The sequence below is a fragment of the Berghia stephanieae genome, chromosome 5, assembly GCF_034508935.2.
Source record: "Berghia stephanieae isolate SIO BIC M18660-M18661 chromosome 5, UCSD_Bste_1.3, whole genome shotgun sequence".
In the NCBI taxonomy this organism is placed as follows: domain Eukaryota; kingdom Metazoa; phylum Mollusca; class Gastropoda; order Nudibranchia; family Aeolidiidae; genus Berghia; species Berghia stephanieae.
Genome location: NC_088364.1, coordinates 71,996,992 through 72,011,991, shown reverse-complemented (window position 1 = coordinate 72,011,991; position 15,000 = coordinate 71,996,992). Strand labels below are relative to the sequence as shown.

The window sequence follows — 15,000 nt, the reverse complement described above, 5'->3', positions numbered from 1 at the left end:
TTTTTAAAAGTTTTATTATAGGCAGATGCCAGTACTATTGCAGGGTTCTGGAATGTGTATTAGTCATGAGTGTATAAACAGATAACATTCGCTTTCGGATGGGAAGGTCCTGGGTTTGAGCCTCGCTCGGCGCATAGTCGAGTTCTTGGAGACGGCTCTTTGCTAAAAGTGCTCAAAGTGCTTTACAAAGGGTCTCTGATCAACAGCAACACGTAACATACAGAACGATACATGATGCCTGTTAGGCGATATTACAATTTTTTCGGACAGAGGCAACGCTGTTAACGGCCAGGTACTCGTGTTACACCTGAGTACGGTGAGTGAATGTGAGTAAAGAGTCTTTTCCAAGTACTCAACCATGCGCCGAACGAGGCTCGAACCCTGAACCTTCCGATTCAAAGTGTCATACCACTAGACTACATAGCCGCACAAGTATTTTTAAGTGATAATTTATATAATGAGGGTATATTATTATGAGATATTAATAATGAGGTATTTATTATGAGATAACTTATATAATGAGGGTATATTATTATGAGAATCCTGCAGTTTATAGTTTCCCTTCAGATTCTGATTTTTAAAGCAAAAATAAAGACGGATTTTTGGCTAGCTCCTTGAGGCAGGTCTGCTTATGTATAGTTATTTATTTACCCATTTATTAGTTATTTATTATTCATTTATTTGATGGCGACCTTTTTGAGCACATGTGTATTATCCATTAGTAACCAATGTATTCTGCTATTTTGTCTTGTCTGGTTCTTGGTAACCTAACAAGGAATTTGGCAGGCTTCACTGCCAATGATGACAGGACTGATGTACTGCGTGTGTGTGTGTGTGTGTGTGTGTGTGTGTGTGCGCACGCGTGGGTGCGTGTGTCTTATGCCTGACTGGACTGTCAATCTGTTCAGCCTGTGATGGTAGCGATCATGGTGATTATATTCATTGACATTGTCTACTGATAGTATATTAAGAAGTCACTTCATTGAACCATTTCACCAGTTCTGGCAACAAACTTCATGAAATATTATTTTATCCTCTCCCGACCATCTCTCTCTCTCTCTCTCTCTCTCTCTCTCTCTCTCTCTCTCTCTCTCTCTCTCTCTCTCTCTCTCTCTCTGTATATATATATTATATATATATATATATTATATATATCATATATATATATATATATATATATATATTATATCTGTATATCTATCTCCCCTTCTTTTTCTTGAATTCTATCTATCTATCTATCTATCTATCTATCTATTATATATATATTATATATATATATATATTATATATATATTATTATATATATATATTTTAAATCTAATTTTAAAATCCATATATCTCTCTACATGTTTCCATTCTTCCATCCATCTCATCTTAGTTCCTTTGATTACACCACGAGTAAATTAGGTATCACTCACAAAAATCGACAGGGAGTGTATTAGTTAATCATGTAATTTATGTGGGCGGGTAAAGTTAGCACAGGTAGCACTCTTCCAAAAAGAACAAAATAAAAACAACAAAAACAAAAAACAACAGAATGTACGCAAGAAGGTATGATACACTCAAATATGTACTTACTCGGCAAATTGCCTCCATCAAGTTTTATGTTACAATTATTGTGTATGTAAACTTAACAAGTTTATCGTTTACCTACAAATAATATGGTATTGTTTATCTGATCGCTTACTCGCATGTGTGGTTATAATAATAAAGACTTGACAGGTTAGACATGTCGTAAATTTAAATTAGTAAAATACTGATATAGGGGTAAAATGTAGATTAACATAACGGGAATGGAGCTTTTTCAGGCCCTTTTAGATATAACTGGGAATGTGGATGATTTGATTGGGTGGCACACACACACACACACACACACACACACACACACACACAAACACAAACACACACACAGGGGAGAGAGAGAAAGAGTGAGAGAGAGAGAAAGAGAGAGATTTGAGAGAGAGAGAAGAGAGAGAGAGAGAGAGAGAGAGAGAGAGAGAGAGAGAGGTGAGAGAGAGAGAGAGTAGAGAGAGAGAGAAGAAATCGTGATGATAAATACAGCGCACATCATATCAACGTACTACCCACATACAACTTCTACCCACATACAACTTCTACCCACATCCTTCAACCACGACCACTGCCACATCATATCATTACACATACTTCGTATTCTCCAACTGGACAGACAGCTTATTGGAATTGCTGGGATAGCTACAAGTTACAAGGCACGGGTTTCTAAACATCTTTTAACGGAAAAATGGTGACTGGCAGGCAGTGATTATAGGAAAAAATGTTGGCTCTTCTGTGCTTAGGCCACAAGGATACCAATGAGTATGACTGCTTTAAAATCTACCTGGTTTTAAGACTCAGGACAGCGGCGTGGTTTAGCGTACGGTCTTTGCTTCGTACCGAAATTACCGATTTCGATCACCGCCGCTGCGCTGTGTGGCCTTTAGCAGTCACCTCGCCCTAGCTCAATTTGCGGCGCTGCACTGCGCTGACGCCTGGTTATTCCAGTCTCCCTTGAATAGACCTAGAGACAATTTCCCTATGGGACGAATAAAGGAATTTTACTTTATTTTATTTATTATTTAAACCACCTTTAATACAGAACGTACTTCAAATGCCTTTGGTAGTGTATTAAGTGTATGACTATGAAACAACCAACAAAAAGTTTATAAAATCTTCTAAAATGAATGAAACGCGGAACAAAGGTCGTTTCCGATTTGACGTTATCCATAAGCCAACAACAATCATAACCCCCCCCCCCCCCCCAAAAAAAAACAAAAACAAAAAAAAAAAACTAAAAAAAACAAAAAACAAACAGAACAAAACAATACTGCTATGCGATGCGATTTCTTCAAACTAGTTCGGTCAATTTCTTGCTTCCTCTACGATACACTCTGCTGATATATGTTTTTATAAATTAGAAGAAGAAAAAAAGTTATGTTTTTTTATCCACGAATTTATTTACAGTAACAAGATGTAAGACTGAGTCCTTCCTTGTTGATTGCGAGCTGTTTTCATTTTACCTAAATGCCCCCCCCCCCTTCTTTCTCTCTCTCTCTCTCTCTCTCTCTCTCTCTCTCTCTCTCTATCTATCTCTTCTATCTTCTTCTTTTTTTTCACTTCTTTTCTTTTATCTATCTATTCTTGGGTGGGGATCTGACCTCCCATAGGGGCAGGGAGGTACATACTGTATCTTCTATCCCCTTATATCTGTTTTCCAAATGCTTTCTGTCTTTGTCTTGGAATGGGGTTACTTGGTTTTGTCCTGGCCCTGGTCCTGGCTGGGAGGGAAACAGTCAAATGCATAGTTATTGTTTTGGAGAAGATATTTTTTTTCCTTGTAAATCATCTCTCTGTTATGTATTATTATATTGTTATTTTAGATGTATATGTAAGCATTTGAGTGTATTCCTCTTGTTGGATTATTGTGCTTGTTCCGGATGAGACTTATAGGTGATCTCAAACTAAGTACATTGGTGGTATGCTCTTGGAATCTACATCTGATCCCTATTTGTTCCTATTCCCCTTTGTCTTACCTTTCTTGGGTGCTTTAATTGTAATTTAGAAATTTTTGCTTCCCGTTTTCTTCCTTTTTACTAGCGCTGATATACCTAAATGTGATGCAAGCGCCGTAAACCCTTAAAAACAAAAACAAAATATCTCTATCTTTATTTCTATCTATTATCAAATTCTATTTGCATCTATCTCGTCATACAACTCTCTGATATTTAACACATCGATTGATACCTTTTTATTTTCTTTGCTGTTATCCGAATTCGTAGTTTGCATCTACTCGGTCATACAAAACCTACTGGATATTTGGGAAAACCCAGACATGATTGATACATTTTTACGCATGTTTTGTGTTCTTGTTCTTTTGCCAAGTTATTATAATGGCTTGTAGAGGCGGTACAGAAATAACTACAGTATAATATAATAATAAAATATGAAAACCAGGTAAAAAACAAAAACAAAACAAAACAGCAACAACAAAAAGACAGAAGGAAACGAAAGCTGGATTTTCATATCGTCGTCATGTGAATACCAAATTATGATAAGAGTTTGTTGGGGTTTTTTTGGACCTTTTTGGGATCTATGGAATTATTGACCTTGACACAAGCTTGACCCTCACCTTGGTTGATTTGGGTTAGGTATTGGGGTCGTCGGGTCATTGTGGCCACTCATCTCTGTTCGAATTATCCCATACATTTTCTCATTAGCTTGTGTCTACATGCATAACGTCACTTCCCACTGATTGTCTGGCGTAGGGGAACTAAAAAAAAAAAAAATCTCCAAAATAACGGGGAAAAAAAGAAACTTGACTGCGCAACACTTCGTGCACTTGTTCACTTTACGTAACATGCGTGGTAACAAGTAACAACCCTGCAGGACATTTGGGTCTCATTATCTTCAGTGCGACCGATATTTTCTTTCTTTCCTTTCTTTTTCTTTTTTTTTTTTTTCTTTTCTAATTGAGGTACAGAGGCACTTGGGTTCCACATCGCGACTTAAAATGTGACCAACTGCATCAGTATGTTACTTTGTCTGAAGGAACTAAATGAAAATTGAGTTTGAAAGTCAAAATGATCAAAATTGAGAAAATTGAGTTGTTTTTTTTTTTTTTTTTTTTTGAAGTTTAAGGATCAAAACCGACTCTCATCAACTAGGCTTTTATCTCGACTCAATTTTTTGCAACTTAAAGCTTAATCAGTTAACAGCGCTTACTCTAGAAAATATATTATTTATAAAAGAATTACTCGACCAATTCAGATTTTTAATTGTTTTTTTTTTTAATTCATTTATTTTTTTTTTTCGTCGTTTCAAAGTTCGAGTTCTCTGTCAGCAATTTAGAGCTTAAGGAAAACTGACAATAGCATTTCTAGTACATACTCAGAATGAACCAAAAAAAAAACAAAAAAAACAAAAAACAAAAAAAAAACCACAAAGAAAAACAAACACCCCCACCCCAAAACAAAAAAAAAAAAATAAATAAAAAAACAAAACAAAACAAAACAAAAGAAAAACAAAACCCCAAAACGAAACAGAAAGACAAAACAAATACAAACATCCGAAAAACAAAAGGCAATTGAAACTCGACTTTATGTCGAGCGCTACAAGTTGAGTCGTCGTTTCCCCTAATGATATCCCGATTTTTGCTAATTAGATGCATTTTGACAGCTTTACTTACTTCGACACGTCTCTTAAAAACTTCCGTTGCACTTGTCATAATATGCGTACAAATCTACATTTAATTGTATCCATTAATGCAACTACCGTGACTTGCTTAAAGGATCGACATTGGTCAGCAGCTACCGAGCGACCTTGACCTCATTCGTTTGTCGGAATAGTGTCGGCTCTCTCTCTCCCTCTCTCTCTCTCCCTCCCTCCCTCCCTCCCCCTCTTTTCTCTCTCTCTCTTTCTTTCTTTCTCTCTCTCTCTCTCTCTCTCTCTCTCTCTCGATCTCGATGAATGCGGTCATTTACATTGGTAACACGTGGTTATTCCAGGCATTATGGGTGCATGTATATAGAGAATGCTCTCTCTCTCTCTCTATCTATCTATCTATCTATCTATCTATCTATCTATCTATCTATCTATCTATCTATCTATCTATCTATCTATCTATCTATCTATCTACCTCTCTCTCTCTCTCTCTCTCTCTCTCTCTCTCTATCTCTTGATGAATGCGGTCATTTACATTGGTAACACGTGGTAATTCCAGGCATTATGGGTGCATGTATATAGAGAATGCCTTGGTGGTATGACTGACTCCGTCCAATCATCGTTACGCCAATCCAATGGCATGGCATTCTTATGGCTGCCATTGTTTTCCTTGCTCGGCATTTCGGGACGAAAAACAGATGAAAAGACGAGCTGAATAAGTATAATTCCAGGCTAACGATTCTTGTTATTATTTTTTATCAGGTACATGATTGCATTCGTCTGTACTGTACAGACCTGCTACTTATATTATATCGATAACATTGGTATGGAACGACGTCTACATATGTGCAGGTCTGACATCCGAACCAACCCACTTATGGGCCTAGTCCTAGTTGAACATTGTTGTAATGGACAATATTTTGCGTCATATTTTGGGGGGGATTTCCGTTACAACAGTGAGCCCATAAGGTTGTTTGTTTTTAGGTGTTTAACGCGCTTTCAACACTATTTATGTCATTATTTAAGCGCCGGAGCCCATACGGAATTGGGTTATCAGACCTGCTAATAAGTGCACGTCGGTATGGAACGATTTATGATGTACTAGTCGAATTCCGACCATTTCTTTCAAATGATAATTTATTTCATCAACAACTTTCTCTTTGGAATCAAATTTGTTATGATAGTATCTAGTGCATTTTGTTCCTGGGCGAATTTATCTAATAAAATTTATTTGCATCTCTGTATTCTTGATTATGCTAACAAGCAATGCATGTAAAACTGGCCTGAAATCTTACATTTTGGATAAATAAAGAGTAAGAAGCAATATTGATATTCCAACAGCTGCCCCCCCCCCCCCCCCCCCCCAAAAAAAAAATGAAATGAAAAAAAACAAAACAAAACAAAACAAATAAAAAAACAAAATGCTAAAAGTTGAATACCATGTATTTTGTTTTTTTTTTTTACATTCATTTTTGTATATTACTTTTTACAGTCCACAACAGCTTCTAGCAGTTTAATATTCATCTTGGATTAAAACCTTTTTTTTTCTCCTTCTTTTCTCGTGTAAAGAGAATAAGTTTGATATTTCTTGGCAGGTTTGTAATTTGGTCATCAACGTACGTACGGTATGATATGGTATGTCAAGATGATATTCGGTTAAAGGCCTTAATTAGATTAGATAATACCTTTTATCTCGAATTAAGAGTAATCATACTGAGATTGCAATGGATTTTGATGATTCAACACGTGTTAAAATCTTTCTGTTTCTTTTTTTTTTGGACTGGGAGTCTTAGTCAACCGTTACAAACACTTAACTTGTAGGACGAGACATCACGGCTGTAAGGCACTGCTGCCATTTTTTTTTTCTAAAGAGACAATGCTTTTACTGCCGTACTCTGAAACCCCCCCCCCCCCCCCCAAAAAAAAAAAAAATAGACCAAACAAAACACCCCCAAAAATACAAAATAATAACAAACAAACAAACGGTATTTAACATTTTTGGCCAGAAAACTCGTCCTTCAAATAAATATCGATTGATTAAAATGACTTCAATCTTCTCAAAAACTCTCAAACCTGGGACTTCAAAACCACAAAGCCGTACGAGTAAATGTTAAGAAAAGCCCACTTTATTGGAGCTAATAATAATAATAATATATTATAATAACAGTATATTTGTGTAGCCGAGGCTTCCTAGCACTTCACATCGTACACCGTCAAAATCCGCGATCTAGTAGTTGTTACACAAGTAAAGTCCACAATTGGATTCAATAGTCTGATGTCACGTCGCCCAGCAACGGTGGCCTTGGTGGTTCTAAACAAAGAAAATCGGTACTTTTTATTCGTCATGCTGGCTAGAACTCTTCATATGTCTTGTAATCAGAATGTGTAAAAGTCATAACATTTTTGGATTTATAATGTTTTGGTTTTTTTTCCTCTGGACACGCTTTTATGCTTGTCGGAGAAATATTTCATAAGGGCGTCCGCCATTGTTCCGATAGTTTAGAGCCAGTTACTAGGTTACCATACGTCATTACGAGGGAAGTGACGTCACGATTGTTGAAGCGTATTGTTGCCACCCAAATGATGCTTTTGAAATAGGAAAGTTTTGATTTTTATCTTCTTTCTTGAACTGTCCTGTACAGACTCAGCCAGGGAGAGAATTCCAAACAGGTAGTCCGTGGTTTTTTTTTTTTGTTTTTTTTTTTTTTGTTTTTGTATGTTTGTTTGATTTTGTTTTTTTTTTTCTTTTTTTTTTTTCATATGATGTATCACCGCCTGTCTTTAATTTTGTTTTATGTAAAGAGAATTTGACTTGGTCCGGATGATCGTCGAGAGCGGTTTGTGGCTGCAGTGTTTATGAATATTCGTTCCATTAATTGCAACACAGACTCACCAATTTCATATTTTTTTAAACCTTACATATTTGTGTTTTGTTGTTTGTCTCCTGACGAAGGTCAAGGGCCGGAACGTTGTTTGTTTTGTGTTGTTCCCTTATATATGAGTCACATTTACTCACTTTATCTTTCTCTCCATTTTATTGGCTCATTAAGGCACCTCCTAGTTTTTGGACACACCAATTTCCCAGTGTTGCAGCCATTCAACCAACTCCTCAACATGATTTACTCATTGAACCCTAATACCGACTACATCCGTAGTTTACCCGGGTTACTTTCACCCCATGCCTATTTATTACATTTTTTTTTCTGAGACAAATTAAAGGCGTATCTAGTATCAAAGCTAGTGTTTTTAGTTTTTACATGTTAATGGTAGTTGACTAAAACATATGTACATGTTCATTTTTAATACATTTTTTTCCCATTTTGAAGAGTAGCAAAAATCTCAAGGATTGAATGAGTTAACTCACTCAATCCTTGAAATTTTTGCTACTTTTCAAAATGGGAAAAAAAAAATGTGTTACAAATGAGCATGTACATATATTGTTTTAGTCAACTACCATTAACATGTAAAAACTAAAAACACTAGCTTTGATCTAATTTGTCCCCTCCTCCATAATTTGTCTCGTGCGGAAAGTAAAAGTAACCTTGGGTATACGACGGATATACTACGGATATAGTCGTTGTTAGGGATGAGTGAGTTAATACTTATCGTGATCTGTTGTTTAGACTATTAAAACGACTCTTAATTATTTAATGCGACCAACTCATCGGTTTGTACTGGGAACGTACCTAGCTCCCCCCTCGTTATATCAAAGCTGTGCACGGTTTGTGGTAATTAGTACATACTTTGGTTTTCATGAATGAATGCGGTTGTTGTCTGTTTATAGATTATGTGGTTTTCACAATACTTACCTATACCTAAAAGTCAAAGAGCATTGCACTTCGTGTTCAGTATAGATAGAACGAAGTTGACATCACTCCGGTCTTTGTTAATGTTTTTTTTTTCTTTTTGCCATCCACGTTTATGAGTAATTCTCTTTTAACTGTATTATCCAGACTATAAAAGTTCATGGTTACACAGAGTTTTGTGTGTTGGTCCGTTATACTTCCGGATGGCAATGTTGTGAGATTCTTAGCCAAGCGCATACTTTATATAGATAGTCACGCTTGGATTTGAAGACCTTTTATTAAAATAAACAAAACGTTCTGCAATGCATTGGAAATGACTTTGTGTGTTGTTTTGAGCAATTGATTCGTCATAAAATGCTGATTGATAATTTAAACACCATAATAATATAATGATGATCTATTTGTCTAACTGAAACGAAAATGTAAACAATCGCCGCAAATCAGCGATTTGTTAGGCAGGCTGGCAGACCGTGCTTTTCAAACTTTAAACTCGATTTTGAGGATGATTGAGTTTTGTTTTTTAAAAAAACAACAACAATTAATACATAAAAAAACCCAAACAAACTAAATAAGATAATACAAAACAAACAAACAAACAAACAAACAAACAAGTAAACAAAAAGAAGAAAAACTAAAATGACCCCATCTTGGTCATTTTGACTTTAAACTATTTATTTTCTTCTAATTCATGTCGACACTGACGCGATAGGTCACCAAGAGGTAATCGTGCCTGTAGAACTTCTTCGGAGACCTTGTAGTATTTTATTCCCATACTACATCCCTGTATCACTCCTCTGACTTCCCAACAATTTTTTTTTTAAATTAAAAAAATATACAATATGGCCAAAAACAATCAAACTGGTAGACGTCTACTTGAGCTGAAATAATATATTGATAGATTAAAATGACCTCAACTTGTTAGAAAATTCTAAATATTTTTCTTTTAATATTTTTTTTTCTAAACTTCTATGAAGTGTCAGGTTTGTGACTTTTTCAAATGGGCCATTTTATTCGATCGACATTTGAAGAAAAATAATTTTCTGGTCAAAGCGAAAAAGAAAACTTAAGCCTTACGACAGTGCGCGGCAGAACAAGATGGTCGCTTCATTCGATTCGCACGTCGTCTTTACCAGGAAATTAATGATGATTAATTAGGGTGATGTGAAATATTATTATGACGGTCATCATAAACCGGCGGTCAGCGGATGATCTCCTCATCCTGGTCTCTAGTTAAACACGTCTTGTGGTGTCCGGGGTTTGCGACGATGAATATACTAGTACTAGCCGCTGCTGTGGGCGACAAGGCAAATCCTGTGATCTCACTATTGACGTGTCGGGGTTTAAAAATAGACTGACAGTATGTTAACAATTTTTTAAAATTAAGCTTTTATATAGCGCAATATCCACTAAACGTGCTCAAAGCGCTTTACAGGGGGACCCTGGTCAACAGCAACATTTAACATGTAGAACGGGACATGACGCCTGTTAGGCGATATTACAATTTATCCGGACAAAGACAAAGCTGTTATAACGGCCAGGTATTAATTTTACACCTGAGTACGGTGAGAGAATGTGAGTAAAGAGCCTTTTCCAAGGACTCAACTATGCGCCGAGCGCTAGGCTCGAACCCAGGACCTTCCGATCCGAAAGCGAGTTTCATACCACTAGACCACATAGCCGCACGATGAACTAGCCGTTGCTGTGGGCGACAAGGCAAATCCTGCGATCTAACTATTAAGGTGTCGGGGTTTAAAAATAGACTTTATGTTAACAAAATATACTGTATGTTAACAAAATAGACTGCATTAAACGCCTTAATGTTTGTTTACTTATGAGCGTTTCGTTTTGTATAATTATTAAGTCTTCTTCGCCCTACTAAAAATTGTTTCGACCTTGTTAGTGGTCTGTTAAAATCACTGGTCTTAACTGTAGTATCAAGTCCCCCTCCCCCCGGGTTTTTTAAATTTTATTTTTGAATGAAGTCAAACGCCATCTACCGCGGTCAATACGGTGATGAGTGAAAACTTTAGTAAAACACACTCCCCGCGGTTATGTTCTTGGATAAGGTACTTTTTTTTATTTTTTTGCATGTTATTATAAATCCACTTGACACAAACATAAACGAATGCCCAGTTTTTGTCGTAAGTACAAAATTATTTTTTTAAACGGTTGGGAAAGGTAGTGGGGGGGGGGGGGGGATGACTTGTGTAAAGTATGACATTTATATTATAAAGCGTACGACGCTTCGGGAATATGGAGGGGAACCTGTTTTTTTAACAAAACTGTATTTATTTGTTTGTTGTTTTCTGTTTTTGTTTGTTTGGTTGGTTGGTTTTTGTTTTGTTTTTTGTTTTTGTTTTTCAAGTTGGGATTATTTTAAAACTCGTGTGATTTGCTGATGTCATTTTCTTTTTATTTATTTTTCTTTGTCAGTTTAGGTTTGTACCTATAGTCATTTCGATTTCTCATTCTAGATTAGATAATACCTTTTATCTCGCATTAAGAGTAGTTATACTGAGATTGCAATGGATTTTGATGATTCAACACGTGTTAAAATATTTCTGTTTTTTTTTTTGGACTGGGTACCTCAGTCAACCCTTACAAACACTTAACGTGTAGGACGAGACATCACGGCTGTAAGGCACTGTTACCATTTTCTTTTCTAAAATGACAATGAAAACTCCTCCTTTCTCCAACCTCTCAAATCCACACGATTAAACAAGCAGTTGTCTCCCTTAGTTCACTTAACTCTTGTCCCAATTTTCGTTTCCCGTCGAGTTAAAAGTAGGTAACTGTTTACATGGGAAAGTGTGTTTAGGTTGATTTTTTTGGTTTTCTCTATTCGAGATTAAAAAAAAACAAAACAAACTTTTATATAGCGCAATATCCACTAAACGTGCTTAAAGGGCTTTACAAGGGGTCCCTGGTCAACAACAGCATTTAACATACAGGACGGGACATGACGCCTGTTAGGCGATGTTACAATATTTTTTTTTTCGGACAGAGACAACGCTTTAGCGGCCTGGTACTCATTTAACACATGAGTAAGGCGAGAGCATGTGATTAAAGAGGCTTCTTCAAGGACTCAACTATGCGCCGAGCGAGGCTCGAACCAAGGACCTTCCGACCCGAAAGCGAGTGTCATACAACAAGACCACATAGCCGCACATCTGTCCTGTTTGTATGGGTTTGGTTTCATTTTGCTTTATCGATCTATCGGTATTATATAGTATACAAGGTCAAGCAATTCTAGACCCCTTATACAATATAGAACAATTAATAACACTCCTTAGAGTTTTGTATGCGTCGTGGTCTGCTGTTGTTTGTTGTTGTTTTTAAGGGTTTTACGGCGCTTGCAACACATTTAGGTTATATCAGCGCCAGTAAAAAGGAAGAAAAAAGGGATAGTAAAAAGTTCTAGAATTACAATTAAAGCACCCAAGAAAAAGTAAGAGAACAAATAGGGATCAGATGTAGATACCAAGAGCATACCACCAATGTACTTAGTTTGAGATCACCTATAAGTCTCATCCGAACACAAGCACAAAATCCAACAAAGAGGAATACACTCAAATGCTTACATTATACATTCAGAATATCAAATATAATAATACATAACAGAGAGATGATTTACAAGGAAAAAAATATCACCTCCCAAAACAACAACTATGCATTTGATTGTTTCCCTCCCAGCTCGGACTCCGGCCAGGGCCAGGACAAAAACAAGTAATCTCATTCCAAGACAAAGACAGAAAGCATGTTGGAAAACAGATATAAGGGGATAGAAGACACAGTATGTACCTACCCCCCTGCCCACTATGGAAGGTCAGGAACCCCACCCAGGTGGTCTGCTGTGGTGTTGAATTGGATTCAGTAGTCTGATGTCACGCGCCCGGCAACGGCGGCCATCTTGGTTCTAAACAAAGAAAATCATTACTTTTTATTCTTCATACTGACTAGAACTTTTCATTCCCTTTTCATATCCTTGTGATCAGAATGTGTAAAAATCAAAACATGATCAAATTGATGGGTTTTTTTTTCTCCTCTGGATACGCGTTTAAGCTCGCCGGAGAAATATTTCATACGGCGTCCGCCATTGTTCCGATAGTTTAGAGCCAGTGTTACTAAGTTACCATGCGTCATTAGGAAGGAAGTGACGTTATGACTGTTGAAGACTATTGACTTTCCACGACTTCGTCCCAAAAGTCAATGGCATGATCTATATTACATTTCCATGTGCTCGAGGTCACATTGGTCACATTGCAAAATGTGCTCAAAGTGACCTACATAGTGAAAAGTGTTCACAGATTTTGAACTGTCTCACATTTCGATTGGTCATTGTGTTCAGCTTGACACATGGGTATGTTTACAACTTTCATAAACAAAGCAGCGTGTTCAGAAATGTCCAATCGTTGGACAGCAACAAATCACGTGATGACGTCACTCAAGTCTTTGTTATTGTTTTTTTGCCATCCGCGTTTATGAGTACTTCTCACTCAACTGTATTAACCAGACTATAGATAGTTCGAAGATGACGTCACTCATGTCTTTGTTATATTTTTTGCCATCCGCGTTTATGAGAAATGCTCACTGAACTGTATTAACCTGACTATGAACGTTCATGGATACACACAGTTTTGTGTGTTGGTCCGTTACACTTTCGGATGGCAATGTTGTGAGCTTCTTAGCCAAACGCATACTATCTATAAATGATCATGGTTACAAAAAGTTTTGTGTGTTGGCCAGTTATACTTCGGATGGCAATGTTGTGAACTTATTAGCCAAGTGCATACTATCTACAGATCGCTCCCATTGTATCCTCGATTAAACCATTAACTCAGTTATTTAGAAATCATAATTTGCCGGAATCATTACTTTGTATTTATCCGGTATTACTAAAACGGATCTTAACTTCTGAATCCCGGAAAGCACATTTGCAAATAACTGCTCTTAAACTTAAAGGGTAAATGGTACGATCGGATGACAGGTTGGTGTGAACTCGTACTCCTTTTGTAAAGGGATAATAGTATTAAATAGCAACCCCAACAAACAAAAATCAATATAAATGAAAAAAAAGAAAAGAAAAGGATAAACAAAGAAAGAAAGATTACCAACAAAAAACAAAACAATAGAAGATAAAAAATAACCCAGAAAGAAAGAAAAAAATCACCCCAACCCTTACTTACACAAAAGCACCAACTAATATACACCAAAAAAAGAAAAAAAAGAAAGAAAAAGAAAGTAAAATAAATTAAAACCAAAATTAAGCAAAATAAATAAAAAAGAAGAGAATACAAGGGAAAAAAAAAAACAAAACCCAAAAATTAAATTTAAAAGAAACCGCAAAACACACACACACACACACACACACACACAATCATACAATACACACACACACACACATAGTAACAAAACAAAACAAAACACCCCCCCCCCCCCCCCCAAAAAAAAAAAAAAAATAAAAATAAATAAAAAAAAAATAAAAAAAAGGAAAATAACAGTAGATAACAAAAAACCGCACGTTAAATTCGATGCTTAGGTGTATTTAATTACAGGTAAAGACTTGCAATGTCGGGAATGGAATGTTTTCTCTTTACACCTTTTCACGGAATCCCGTGCCAATATTTTAATTCTCAAATGATGATAACTAAATCTCCGGATATTTCCTTACACCCTTTCATAATGGCTAAACCATAAACACACTTTACATACATTCATTTTGGGGATCTCAGTTTACTAGTCTAAATTTTTGGAAATACTCCGGGTTTAATATTTGATTTAAAATAAACAAACCCCTTTAACCTTCTTTCTTTCTCTCTTATTTTGTTCTTTCTTTCTTACGTTTTTTTTTTTTTCTTTCTTTCTTCTCTTTCATTCTTGCTCTTCTCTCTCTCTCTCTCTCTCCTTCTCTCTCTCTCTCTCTCTCTCTCTCTCTCTCTCTCTCTCTCTCTCTCTTGTTTCTTTCTTTTTTCTTTTCTTAATATCCTATTCTATCCCCCCCCCCCCCCCACACGCAGTG

At 36.3% G+C, this 15,000-nt stretch overlaps 1 protein-coding gene across 2 annotated transcripts in view; it reads left to right on the top strand.

Annotated features, from left to right (window-relative positions):
- LOC144973568 (uncharacterized) overlaps nucleotides 1-15,000 on the top strand; it is a 263,850-nt gene that overhangs the window by 4,284 nt on the left and 244,566 nt on the right. The window lies entirely within an intron of this gene.